This window comes from Passer domesticus, chromosome 1, assembly GCF_036417665.1.
Source record: "Passer domesticus isolate bPasDom1 chromosome 1, bPasDom1.hap1, whole genome shotgun sequence".
Classification (NCBI taxonomy): domain Eukaryota; kingdom Metazoa; phylum Chordata; class Aves; order Passeriformes; family Passeridae; genus Passer; species Passer domesticus.
In genome coordinates, this window is record NC_087474.1 from 79,403,702 (window position 1) to 79,418,486 (window position 14,785).

Consider the following 14,785-nt stretch of genomic DNA (forward strand, 5'->3'; position numbering starts at 1 on the left):
CAACCAACTATTAAGAGAAATGAGTAGGGTTTTTCCTGCCTTTGAGGAAGAATCCTTGCTTGTCGCTTTCAATTAGCCAAATTATAGTTGTCATTGTGTTTGCAGCTCATTAAATACCAGGAATCTGCTTCAAATAGTATGGGCAAATCAAAGAGACAGTCTTGATAAGATTCTTTCTTTTAACCAGAAAAAATATAGCTTCTCTTCTGTCATGACACTTCACTGAATCAAACCTTTGTTTCATCCAACCTCATTTTTCCTCTGCATTACACCTTTCTGCTAATATCTAAGGACTTTAGTGGAGCTGTTCACAGGAAAGAAAGAAAAAATAAAGTAAGATCAATAGATGGACAGGCATACTGACCTCTCTGTCTTGCAGCTAAAATGTTTGAGTACTGCATAGCAGCTATCATAGAGGCTTTAGTTCAAATACAGTGACAAAATGTCAATATGACAAAAACACCTTTCCACCTTTCCATATTGGTCATATTTTTTCTTGCTTTGCTGTTTCTCTAAAGGAAATACAGATTCAAAGCTACTTAGATTATAAACAATTCACTGTAAAGCACATGTTTATATACAAAAAGCACAGGAACAGTCTGTAAATAAAATTTACAGACCTGTTTGAATTCTACATTAAAGTCTTACTCCAGCCATAGCAACTATTGGTAACAGATACATTTCAACTACTCTTCTTAAATATTTTGTTATGGTAAGTCTTTGGCATCTTAATCAAGGGTGTGGATCCCCTTGTACTCAGCACAAATGCAGAACAAAAGGATGGAGAGTTCACAGCACAGATATAAGGCCAGATGGAGTGGACAATAAATGGGCAAATATATGGAACCAAAGAAATCATAATGATCTGTGTACAATGTCCTGGTCTCAGCACCCTGGTGGCTTAGTCCCTTTCTTTTCTTTTATCAGCATCATAAAAAAGCAGGGTTCTTTAAGGTAGCTAGTGAAACCAGTTAATAAAAGCCTTGTGCACGCCTTCAATAAACTCCATTAAAGCAGGAAAAGCAGTGTCAGAGAAAACCTGGTGTTGTTAATTTCCTTAGCTTTCCTCAAAAAGCAGAGACAGTGCAGGGTCATAGGAAGATCACCTCAAGGGGCTGTCCATTTTGGTGGGGACAGGGATGGTGTTACTCAGAGCATGGGCACAGAAAAAGGCAGAAAGAAGGGAAAAGGGAGCCCAGAATCAAATTCAGGGAGGAAGGCCAAGTGGGAGCAGTTGGAGACATGGAAGACAGACAACATATGGCAATAATATTGCAGGGGATGGAAACAAAATGCTGTGTTGTTTAATAGAGGGCAAAGAGCACAGAGGAGAGAGGTCAGGTGGGGCAGACACTGAATAGAAGCTCAACTCTTCCAGTACATTTGAATCTAAAGCAAAGAAAGGCACACAAGATGTGTGCAAGGACATTAATCACAAATGCTTCTACATTGCATAAGATTCTGGGAGAAATATAGCTATGCCTATGTAAGATGCTCTCACCCCTGTATCTCTGTTATTAAATACAAACATACTGTTTACTCTCTCTTTCCCTTAGAAATATCAAGGCACCCTGGGGAAATACAGTTAAGCTTTTATAAAATCATCAGCATGCTGCTTGGTAATTTTATTCCCATCTAAGTAACCACCTATGTGGTTAAAGCTGGGCCATATGCTTCCTGTTAAAGCAGAACACTGTGTCCCACCTTGAAAGACACACCACATCCAAGTCTCCACAAACTAATAGGTCTGAAAGGGCAGCAAATCTGGGACCTACATGACACTGGGCCACTTGTTTATAGGTCTTGCAAATGTGCAAATAAGATACGTCCTTGTCAATAAAACACATTTCAATCTGATTTTCTCCAGTGAAGAAAAGTAAGACACACAGAAAAAGAAATGCTTTTTGGTGCCTGAATGTCTATCGGTTCATTTTCAAAATCTGCTTTTATTTATCCTCTGGTTTTCATTGATCTCTGGCGATAAACACGCCAGCTGAGAGAACTTAGTTCTAACAGACAGTTTTTCTTCCCTCTGCCAGAAGTGATCTGGTTTCCTATGAGCCGTGCTTAGGAGTCTTCAGTCAAGCTGAAATATATCTCAATTCAGTGGATTATAACCAAATTAAATACAGCTTTGCTACAAAAGATTTATTCTTTTTTAGGGTCTTCAAAATGATTTTTTTCATTCCTTTTCTTTCTAAAACGCACAGGTTTATTGACAGCATGTGTCGTTGTCTGAAATCCAACACGTTTCTTACTGCACCTTATTATGAATCCCTTCTCTCATCTTTCTTGGCTGAGCATCTCCCCACCTGCCTGCTTTCTCCTTTGTCTCCTGTTTCCAGACCCAAACCTTCCTCCATCACCCTGTTGGCACGGGCATCTTTGTGTGCTTAGATCTACACGTCCCCAGCATGGGACAGAACCACTCTGAACACATCTGTGAGGCCCTTACCAGTGTCCCAGAAACCCCACAGTGATTTTCAGCTGGACTTTGTGGGTTCCTAGGCCACCTCTGGTTTGCTGCTGCTGCTGCTGAATCCCTTTTCCTAGGATGTTTTTCTTTCCCAGCTTATTTCCTCCTGAGCCTCCCTGTGTACATTTGGGTAATTTTTTCTGACAGAAAGCATCTCAGAGGCAGCTCTCATTCAACCCGAGGAGCTGAAAAATCCCTTTTACAGCATAAGAATTAATTCAGTAGGAAATCCCAAGAAGCAACCAATTTAAACGTTGTTTAATTAAGGAAAAGGGCTTCTCTTACCTTAGATTTGATGCATCCACATACCCCAAATACACAATCAGGGGTTGAAATGCCTTGATAGGGCATACAGAGCATGCCACATTTGTGTTGTCAATACTGGCACTTTTCATGTGAAACAGTGGGAGCAGTGAGACTACTAAGTCACACTTCTCTATTTGCATACCAATACTTCTGAGTTTTCACACCAGGACTTCTGAATTTCCCCTGTGACTAAGGCACGAAAAGCACAGGTACATGCCAGAGGAAATGCATGTCAAGAATATATTTGTACCTGTGTCTGCTCCATTTGGGTGCTTTTCTCACCTGCAATGAAGCCTCCTAGCCCATTTAAACCAGGAGGCTTACACATTCGTGGTTCAGACACCCCAACATATGAAACAAGGGGTGACTTGAACCTCGACTGAGCTTCGGTGAATCAGGAGTTAGTTGAAAATAATTACCTGTGACCTAGTCTTTACCTCATTGGAGCCAGTATCTTGAACCACAAAGGGGACAAGGATTTGTAGAGAAGTGATTGTATTTGAAACTTTGTTGCCATTATTGTTCGGTTGGTTAATATTATTCGTAGCATAAACCAAATTTATTTCACTTGGTAATGGTGAAACAAGGCATTTATAAATAATGCTCAACACCTTATGTAAAAATACTTAACACTGAAAAAGAAAAACTCCATGAAATTTTACCTTTCCTGAAACTCAATCTCCTGTCATTACAGAAATTCACTTTTAACATTGTGGTGAAGACGCAGCAAGCAAAGCAGTACAACTGTTATTAACAGGTGAGGGAAACCTTCCTATGACACCGCTTCACTTTTAAGTAGGAAACAATTTCTACTCAGAACTAAACTGCCTGCTTCTGCTAATTTAGCACCAGCAATCTAAATATCCTTTGATGGGGCCTAATGGGTCTTTTTGTATGCAAATTCGAGCAAGAAAGCGAAAGTGCTTTATAGCACACGCAGCCAGGTGCATTGAGTATCCCGTGTCTCTGGGGCACCTTAGATCCTGAAGTCCTGGCGCAGCCAGGTGTGGAAAGCGCTGCCTCACCTCTTGGCTAGCAGGGCCAATGACCAGGATACCCCAATCCCGGCCTCATGGTGAGCAGTGGAAGGGTTGCTGCTCACAAGGAGGAGGAGGAGGAGGACATGGGACCAGACGGCGGTTGTTTAACTTGGCCGTCCTCACCTCCCGCGGCAGCCAGTCTCGCTGCCAGCATCCAGTCGTTCCCACAGTAAGCCTGGTCTTAGGCTGGGATGCTTGCGTTCAGTTATTAATTTGGATGTAACTGAAGTTTTCCTGAGGAGTTCGAGCCACGGCACAAGAAGCACATATTTCAGCTTTCAGCCGGGGCAGGAGTGAAGCAGGATTTCTCTGGCAGGGGGAACAAGGCAGTGGTTTTGCCTTTGGATGTCTCTTGACTGGATGGTGGGGGCTGGTGGCAAGGGGAGGTGGGTTCTTCACAGAAACCCACAGGAATCTCCTCGTGGAAAGCCTTTGGCTGCCTAAGACACTGGGCTTGGGCCAGGTACCCTGGAAGTGAAAACAGCTACTTAAGAGTTTCATAGCCTTCTTTATGTTCATTTGTAAAGCAGTTCGCGAGAGGTGAGTTAACATTTACCCCCCTCCACAGAGAGCAGAAGCGAGCAGATGTGTCTAAAAGCACCTGGCAAATTAACAACAAAAATCTAAAGAGAAGCAGAGGCCTCTCATTCACAGGCCATGTCTGGGCAAAAAAGAAAAAAAAAAAGGAAAAAAAGAATATTAAATACATGAAAGGTAACAAAAGCACATCTGTCTGTAAAATTGTTTTCATAGGATCACTGAGCTGTGACTGCAGCTGATGTTGTTTAAGTCTGTGAGCAGACACCGGCTTTGCCATGAGCTCTCCTGCCCTGAGGAACCACATCAAAAAGATTCATTTGGGCAGAAGGGAAGATGGCTTAGATGCTGAGAACCTGACTTCATTTCTTATTTCAGGGTGACATAAACCTTCAGAGGTCTGTATCAGTTAGATCACAACTTGTTAATGATGTGGTAAGTCACCACATCTCCATTTTGTCTAAGAGATGTAGAAGTCAAATTAGTGCTCTGCTTTACTGCTCCTTGAAGAAAACAAGAATATTTTAATCTGTTTCAAAAATGGAGTATCAAACCCACTACTTTTATAAAAAATAATTAGTAGACTTATGTCCTTGCTCAAACAAGTTACACCTTGTAACACACAGCATGTATCACACACACAGAGCAAAAAATAATAATACAAAATAATGCAGCCAAACAAATGCAAAGTAACATCAGCAATGGCTCTGAGGGAAATGCTTATCAAAATCACTCCTAGAAAAAGAGCCTGTGGCTGCTCTGCTCTTTTTATTACCAGAGAAGACTTCGGTGGCAGCAGAGTGAAAGAGCGAACCACGGTTGTATTTGTTGCGTAGTTGCCCTGTGGTACCTACAGCCTTATGTCGCTAATTCACGAGTGGCGATAGCACGCAGCTCAAGCTAATGCACCCTTGCAGCAGCAGCAGAAGCACTCCTGCAGAGCCGAAGGGATAACTTCGTTAGCTCAGCCAGCAGAGGGAACTGCTAATCAGCACTAATTGCTCACACAGGGCTAGCACATATCCTACCAAGCTCAGTAAATAGCCGGTAAGTCATGGCACTTCACACTTTCTATGCTGTGTCTGACTGCAGATGACCCTGCAGATTCCAGCACCTCGATCTCCCTCCGAAACTCTCCTCCAGGCCTCCATTTCCCCTCACTTTGACCTTACAGCTTTCTCCCGGAAGGAGGGCGAGCTCCCAAGAGGTTTTGGCACAATGGCATTTCTGTCTCTTTCTGGTCAATTGAGTGCTCAGATAAATTAAAATCCTGCCTGAAACACACAAATTCTTTCCTTCCCACTTGTCCTCTCATTCTCCCCTAGTTCTGCTCCTGTCCCAGATATTTTCTGCTAAGAAGCAGCTGTACAAAGCAAGGGTTAAATCAGGTAGCTCATATTTAGGTTCAACTAAGCAAAACCAGAGACAGGTTTGACCCACACTGACTGGCTTCACAACTAGGCTGTGATCTTGTACTGCAGTGCCAGAGCCACAACACCACAGCCAGTGCCTGGGTGGGTACCACTCCTCAAGAGTACCCCTTGGAATTGCTCGGAGCTTTCCACAGAGGAAACACACACATAAGTAATAACAGTTACTTCAAAAAGCTCTGTGGTTATCAACAGCTAGTCAAGGTATGGCTTGATTGCATCCTCTTCCTCACCTCACCCCAGGCTGAGCCAGTGTGCTTTGTACCTTCCAACATGAAGTACTTCCCAGTGATATCAATTTGCTTCCAAGAAGGCAAACAAAAGCAATCCCTTATGCCATTTGTTACAGCAGTCCAACTTGCTTTCTTTAGTGCTCATCCTGGTGTTTTATTTCTCCAAACTAGAGAAAATAAAAGGTGCTGCAATGCCTCCTCCCTGCCAGCAGCTATAGCTCCCATTCCAGCAGGAGCAACCCCACCAGCTCAGCTGTGCAAGATAGAGTGGGAAATGAAAAATCCTCCATCAAACATAAGCACTCCAAAGGGGATCCACTGGGTTGAGAACAAAGAAGGCATGCAGTAAAAACCTCATTAAACAGCTTCTGATGATCTTATGTCTTGTAGGGCAGTAAGAGGAGCTGAAGGCAACTCTCTTATACCCATCACCTGTGGGCCACCAATATCCTTTTCATGGCCAGCGAGCAGCTGGAGCACAGCCTGTGTCAACCACACCTCTGTTGCAGAGGCCATGTAGAAACCCATATGGCACCTCCCTGACACCTCATTTCCTGCACCCCAAACATCCTAAGGAAAGGCTTGGGTAGCTGAAGACCCGGCCTGCTGCATTCACATAAAATCAGCAGGGGAGTCTCGTTTGCAGGAATACAATGAATTAAACTGGATGAGGTCCAGGACTCAAGTTACACTAATTATGGGTTTAAAATTAATGTAACACTAAACACCTGCTTCTTTCCAGCCTTAGAAAGATGCCTTAGAAGGGTGTTATGTCTAATTTCTGCTTTTACAACCTTGAGAGGAAGGTGCTTTTACCATGTGAAATTAATTGCTTAGATGCCCTCCCTGGGCTCTCACATGGAAATCTGAGCTTTTGAAAAAATGAGGGAGTGAAAAGACAACAGCTGTAAGATGAAACCCATGATAGAATAAAGGCAGCACCTTACTGAATTAATTTTACTTTTCCCTGTAATACATCCCTGGTTGGCATCTCTGCTTAACCCTTCCTTTTCTGTTACAATTTATTTTCCAAAAACCTCAAAGCTTTTCCAGTCTGGATTTTTTTTTTTTTCATGTTTAAACAAAACTAGTTAGGATACACAAAAAGCTGTACAGGCTCAGGACTGCTGAACTCAGCCTACCCCCATCTCGCACTCTCCAAGGGAGTCTGTCTCTCTCTTTTCTGGAGTACCTGTGTGGCACAGACCCATCCTCCTCTTCCAGGTACCCTTTGTCCCAGCATGTCTGTCACCAGCTAAGCAGCAGCCCTGCCTGTGCATACGGCTTGGGAGCACAAGCAAAGCCACCCATATAGCATTGCAGCTGGAGAAAAATTCTTTAGGGGACCACATGCTCCAAAATGGTTTCTGGGAACACCTGTGACTGCAGTCTGGTGATACACTTCCTTTGCTTGCATCATGTGGCAAAGTGCATGTTCCTTCCTCTCTTACCTGGCCTGGCATGCAGGTCCCTCTCCATCTATCTCATGGCCTTTTTGGAAGGGCATAGAGGGGAGACATAACCATTCCTGCTCACCAGTCTTTAAAAGTTCTGTAACTTGTGCACAGCCATAGGAAAATCAACTCCCAGTGAGACTGGCTCACAGCTTGTAAATATTACTCACCCAGAGCAGTTATCATAGAACAGGGATTTTCAACATGTGCATGCACTGCTATTCTTATTTCTTGCAGCACCTTGTGCTTCCTGCATTTTCAATGCTGTATTTCCAATTCTCCATGTGCTCTACTGCACCTGAAGGAAGACTCATTCCAGACATCCAACTCTTTGGGCAACTTGGAGCAGCTGCAACTTTATTAAGGAAAATAATTATATATAAGAAACAATTTACTTTTTGATTTGCTAGCTCAGTGAGCTCCTTAGTAAGGTGGGAACAGGGATCAGCCACTTAGTATTTTGAATTTGACCAACTTGGCGTGAAAACAGCACCACTGTTGATGTCTTGGAAGCCATTGGTTCTCCATGGGGCAGTACTTAGAAATTAGAAACCACCTGACAGTCTTGCAAGCATTTTCTTATTAAAAAAACCTCAACCAATAATGAGATAAATCCTCCTTATTCTGTGAGTAGATTTTCCCCAAACTGAATAATATCAGGTCATTGCTTCCCACATCTGCACTAACTGTAAATACCCCTTGTTCCCCCACTACCATATTTTCAATATGTTGTGAGCCCAGAAATATGTCCTTGATAGAAAAGTCAAGCAGTCCAATGACCATCAGTCCTGGGGGAAGGGGAGTGGGGAATCCCCAGACACTGGGATTACAGCTCCAAACAGCTGCATAGAAAGGTGGGAACAGGCCAGCAGGTTTGATCAGAGGAAGTAGCAAATTCCAGAGCCAAGAAGGAAAGAGCCCTGAGTGGCTTAACTCAGGCAAAATAGTTGAACCATTTAATTTTTGTACTTGTTGCTGCTATTTCAGTGCCTCCGTCTCTAACATCTGGTTGCCTTAGATACATGAGGTAACTACGGCAACTAGTTATTACAGGGAGAGGGATAAGAAATAGATCAACATTACTGAATTTGGCGGGCTCTAAAATAGCTTTTCTGTAAAGCAGAGGCAGGTGCAGAGGGTACAACAGCACTGTGGGGCAATGAAAGGCAAGGGTGGCCACAGCAGGGCAACACCCTGGCATTAGGCTGCTTAAGCATCTGGATGCATTCTCTTTAGATCTCCTTGCAGCAGGATTATGGGCCCAAAATACTTGGGATGCTCAAGGGGGTTGCCCACTATTTTTGTTGGAGCTATCTTCACTCTAAGTCATCCCATCCCCACCACCCTTCCCTCCCCAAACCTCTCCCCCTCAAAAACTAGGAAGCTGTTGGGAAATACTAGTTGTCTTTCATGGATTTCCAACTAATGGGGGATATATGAGGTGAAAAGCTGTAGAGATCAGAATCCCTGCGAGCCTGAACACATGTCCTAATATCAACACTTTAATGGCACAACTGACACCATGCCTGGGTGATGAAATGTACTGTAGTGCACAAAACAGATCATAAAATGATGCACAGTTCTCATTAACTGATAATTTTTGTGCTTTTCAGAATAATTAGTTAATCTGTTGGAAGGTGAGCAGCTTTCAGGCTGGGTTGTCTTCCCTGCAGAAAGTCATTAAAGTGCACTGAAACACCCCAGTGACCTCCTTGCTCCAGACAGTAGGGAGGAGTGGGTGTTCCCAGATTTGAAAGTGAACCATCCAAGACTGCCAGAAAGACATGTTTGTGCCCGAAATGTCTGTCTGACTTTTTTGCCTTTTTTTTTTTTTTCTCTTGGCTTGCAGGAAAAGCTGTGTTAATAAATCCTGAATAAAGGATTGCCTGAAAAGCTGGATCTGTGTGCTGTCTGAATATCCTTCACCAGGATTATTCCTGCACAGAAATTTTCCCTACATACCTAGGACAAAGCCTTCATTTCATATTTGACTCAAAACTACAGATATTTACAGAAAGAAGCCAGCACCACTGTTTCATCTAATGTATTTCATAAAAAATATCTCTAAGATCAGGGTGTTACAATAGCCAACCAGCCCTTGCTCTGCAAATGAAAAGCATCATTCACTAATCCTGGCAACACTATATTCCAGACCACAAAGGGCGCTGCCTTAAAATATTGTTTACATATGAAATCCGAGCGTCTAAACCAGAAAGTCTCCACCTTTTCACCTCAGCAGGCTGCTCGAGGGAAGTCTGCACAGAGTTTTGCTTCCCTTAGGATGTTTTCCTCGTTAAACAGGCTAGTTGGTAACTAACATAAGTTTGTATTTTTCCCAGCAGATTGCCCTCTTGGAATTCTTTGCTATCTATCTTCAGAGATGTGAACTGGTTAGATGAACAGAAATGAGATTCAGTCTTGGTAAATGTAAAGTAATACACGCTGGAGGAGTAGCGAGAGCATTTTCAAGCACTGTAAGGACTTTAAACTGACTACCTCAATTTCATAAAGCGACCCAGGTGGCAATGCACAGCTCAGTGAAAGTCATTACTTACCATGCAATCACAAATGTTGACAATATATGAGAAGGCTTAAAGAATAGGCTGCAAGTAAAAAAAGAAAAAAAAAAAAGAAAAATTTTTAAGACTGTCTCAAATGATTGAGCACTGGGCAGACTATGGTATAATATTATGTATGCACTGATTAAAATATTTCAGAAGTATCACAAGCGTTCATAAAGAATAGGAAGTAAGAATTAATTTCCAATTAAAAAGTGATCTGAAGGAGTGAGACTATATTCTTTAGGAAGCAGAAAACTAGGAGGGGGCCTGAGAGCAAGCATGGGGAATGAGAAATGATCTGGAGATATCAAGAGCCTCTCCTTTCCCTTCTGTAATAAAAAGATGGGATATTCAGCAAATTAGAAGGTGGGAAGTTCACAATATCAAGAAGGCAACACTTTTGCACAGTCCATACATTTTAAAATGCTGTGGAAATTTCTGTGAAAGCAGTCTAGGAGGTTACTGCCTGGATACTCTTTCCTATTTTGTACCTGCACTGCAGATGCTGGAAGGACCATGTGCTGGCTCTCCTGTCATCCCCCATCACTGGCTGAAACCTTAGCCTGAAAGAAACCTGAAAGCCTGAAAGTGGCCACGTAGCAAGATGTATGAGGTCTGGCAGCTGGGAGCTGGGGCATACACTCCACTCCACTTCATTATGGGACTGAAAGCCAGCAACAGAGAGGCAGTAACAAGTATGTGATGAAACAGAGCTGCAGCTGCTGGCTCAGCAAATATAGGTCAGAGCTACAAAGCCTTAATCTACGGAGGAAGCGTGAATGTCAAAAACATAATCAGATTCAAGCAGGATTACAAGTTGTGTGGGTAACCAGAGCCCTAGGAGTTCACCCAAATTAACTGATAGGGAATTTATCTCTTCCCGTGTAGATGCAAATGGGACTAAGCAGCAAGACCTTCTGAAAACACAGTGACCTTTTATGAAACTTTAGAAAAATTGCAAACTTTTTCCACCCAGCAGGCAACATAGTTCCAGAACCTTTCAACAGTGGTGTTGCAATCTCACCTCTGCAGTCTGCTGCTCAGACACTGTCAGCTGGGTGGTGTTTGAAATGGGAGGGCAAGTAGAGAAATGGGGTCACAACACCACAGTTCGGCTTAGAGGAGCAAGTTATTGTTTTGGGGGACACGATCCACAAGAATACAGATGCATCACTGTGTGCTAAACAGGGGTGTGTGTATGTTAAACAGTGAGCATCAGTGTGTGTTAAATAGAAAACAGAGAAGCAATCCAATGTTAGAAATTACTCAGAAGTCAAATCGCTTTTTACCTGTGGAGAAGTTCCCTTTTGGTAAGTCAAGACAGCTTTATTCCCTGTAAAACTGTTGGAGGTGATTGCCTCACTGTCACCAAATTGCCTGCTAATGTTGCAGCCACTGAGGCAGCTGCAGACGACTGGCAAGGGCAGGTTTTCTGCTGTGGGCACGAGGGGTAGAAGGGCTGCTAGCAAAGCAAGTGCTTGAGAGAGGAGCAAAAACGTCAGGTGAGGAAACTTTATGGCTTCTACTTAGAAAGTAAAATACAGTAAAATTCAATTTTGTGAGGCCTTTCCAAGAGCATTTCTCTCCACATGTGCCATTATTTATGTGTGGTCCAGTTACACAAGCAGTGCTTCTAGGTGCAGGACCCCTAATGATTCCAATGGGAAAGTCATATTTGGGCTGCTTGCAGAATCCAAGAATCCTATGTTGCACATAATATCTTACTGTGACAGCCTTAAGAGGGTATAAGCTGCTCTAATCAGACATCCCTTTTGGGAGGGAAAAGACACCCTTCAAGTCTTGCTCTTTGCAGACACACATCTTTCTCACTGTCAATCTGAAAAGTGACATTGATTCTTTTCTCTGAACCACAATATCTTAATTTGTAGCCATTGGAGCCTATGGCAAAAACTTTTAAAAAAGAAGCTTAGATTTTCACAGCTGACTTGAAAACTGGAATGAGCACAGGCAGAAGAAGACCTAGTCTACTCAAAATGGCATGAACAAGGTCCACCCATCCTAATGGGATGAAGGTTTAAGCTCTCTCAAGGGGCAGGGTGAAGTAAGGCTGTAACCCCAAGATTAGGCTCTTCTTTATAGTGCCATACGGAGTGGTTTGAACTCTACCCACCCTTGGTCATTCCCTGATATTCGGGACATTAAGCCCTGCTTTAGTCTACACAGGCAGAAGAGCTGCCTGGGCTTTGAGTGATGGGACCTGCATTTTACAGGACTGGATTATTGAGACTGGTTTGAACACAAAGTCCCCAAGCAGACTCCTCCATGGCCACGAAGATTCTGAGGCTCACCAGCCTCCTGTGAGACACCAAATGCTTCACCTCAGGTGAGTCAGGTAGTGGGAAAAGATGTTCAGCCAGAAAATCCTTCTGGCACTTTTGTCTTTAAATTTGTATGCATGTAACTTTGGGGAAAACAGAGAAAAAAGTTTTTTCAGAATTAATGCTTTTTCTTTAGAGTTGTATACTGTGTATTTCCTATATACTATTAATATTACTTATCAGCATTGCAGTACAACATTCAGTCTTTAACCAACCATGCAATGCCTCTGCTTTCTTAAAAGCAACCCCAAATCTCTTTGTGTTGTTTTCGATAAAGTCTGAATCTGTTCACAAATATTCTACTATGTTTTATCAGTGTGTGATTGCTATTAGTGCAATGAAAGATGATCAGGATATTACCAGGCTACCAATATTTGCTTTAAAAATGTAACTTTTTGTAGTAGCTGTGTTACATTTCCATGTTTTTTCTTTTTTTTTTTTTTTTTTGGCTGCAATATGTAGTCCTTGTTCAGAAATTTACAGCCTTAATGTTTTCCTTTTTAGTATATGTATATATATTTTTATATATGCTCTTCACATGTAAGCCAGATTTTAGCCATACATCATATTTTACAGAAATGGCAATGGGATAAAAACCACACAGACATATTTCATCTTTAAAATGTAAAGTGTCATCATTCAGACTCCAAAGTGCAGAGGTTATAGTAGTTCTAAAAGGAATAATTTTCTTTGTGCTGAGTTTATTAAGCAGAATGCAATTCTTATTTCAGGAAAGTAGACCTGTGTTAGACTCAGCAGGGAAAAAAAATACTTCCATATAGTACTTTTCAATAGAGTAAATTTTAAGGGATCTTTTTCTCTATTAAGAAAGGGATTTTTTTTCTTTCAGAATTTCTACTCTTAAAGGCAGCTCAGAAATTAGAAGACTTCTAGGAAATTATTTCAAATGGAGACAACTCTTGTCCCAGTACAACAGGAGTAAGATAAGAAAGCTTTAATTCTAGTACAAAACAGTCTTTGACTTCAAAGGTTTAATTTCTAGCTGGCACAGGACCAGTAAAACCAATAATTTCCTCTTTAGATTATGTTTTCTACTAATTGAATGTCTGTTCTTGTAAAGCAAGTTAGTGAGTGGCACACAGCGCTGGCTGCAGCCCAGCTTGCTGAGCTCCTGAGTTTATCCATTTGGTAAAATACATACTTATGCACATTGTGTACATGGAGCCCAAGGTCCCACTGACTTTGTCAGCTGATAAGATCTCATTTTAAGACCATCAGCATCTGTTCGTAAGTTATTATTCCTCCCATTCAGATTTCAGTTATGTTATTTGTTGTGGCTGTTTATCCCCGTTGGCTAAGGATTTCAAAGCAGCTTCAGGGATTTAGATACATTTTCCATTTTGAGTCCATATTTACATTTCCTTGAAGAACCCCGGTCACCCTATTTATAGACCTTTGTTAAGCTCCGTGACCGCAATTCCGTGGGCTTTGGGCACAACATTTATACATTTCACTTAAGTATTGGTCAATGGATGATGCAGGCTAAAATATATATTTGAAGAGCACAGGAATAGTATATCTCTTTCTATATAATGGCCTGAAAACGAGAACACAGACTTGAACCATGGCAGTGGTGATCTACTTTAGACAGCAGGGAGAATTATTTAGCTATAGAGGAAGTGACACATAGGACTATGTTGCCACAGGATGCTGCAGTGTTTCCATCTTCAAAAGCAGTGTGGCCAGCAGGTCAAGGGAAGTGATTCTGTCTCTCTATTCCACCCTGGTGAGACCCCTCCTGAAGTGGGGCATCCATCTCTCAAGTCCCCAACAGGAGGGAAGGTCACTGACTTGTTGGAGTGAGTCCAGAGGAGGCCACCAAGATGATCAGAGGGGTGGAGCACCTTTCCTATGAGGAAAGGCTGAGAGAGTTGGGGTTATTCAGCCTGGAGAAGAGAAGACTTTGGGGTTGTGGCCTTCCAGTATCTAAGGGTGCTTACAAGATGGAGAAGGACATTTTACAAGAGCATGTAGTGCCAGGACAAGGGAGAACGGATTTAAACAGAGACTTTAAATGTTTCCTAATATTTAACCTAGGTTTAGGTTAAATATTAGGAAACAATTCCTCACAGTGAGGGTGGTGAGACACTGGAACAGGTCTTAGAAAAATTGTGGATGCCCCGTGGAAGTGTCCCAGGCCAGGCTGGACGAGCCTCTGAGCAACCTGGTCTAGAGGAAGGTGTCCTTGTCCATGGCAGGGGGGCTGAAACTAAAAGACCTCTAAGGGCTGTTCTCTGGTTCTATGACTTTAAGGGTATATATGGTATTTTATGTCAGCCGTGTCTCCTTTCAGGCTGGCTCTTCAGGACCCCTCTGGCCCTGTGGCTCTGCGGTTTCATACAGCTGCAGGCAAAGCGCTGCCCGGGGTGAGGCCCGGCCAGGCGAGGG

The 14,785-nt window shown here is 42.6% G+C and overlaps 1 long non-coding RNA gene across 1 annotated transcript; it reads right to left on the bottom strand.

The window, feature by feature from the left end:
* Positions 1–419: 419 nt before the first annotated feature.
* Positions 420–7,147, bottom strand: LOC135304510 (uncharacterized). Its single transcript, XR_010365892.1, has 2 exons — positions 5,135–7,147; positions 420–4,483 (listed from the first exon to the last, which is right to left on the bottom strand). It is a non-coding gene; the product is annotated as an uncharacterized LOC135304510 (long non-coding RNA).
* Positions 7,148–14,785: the final 7,638 nt, after the last annotated feature.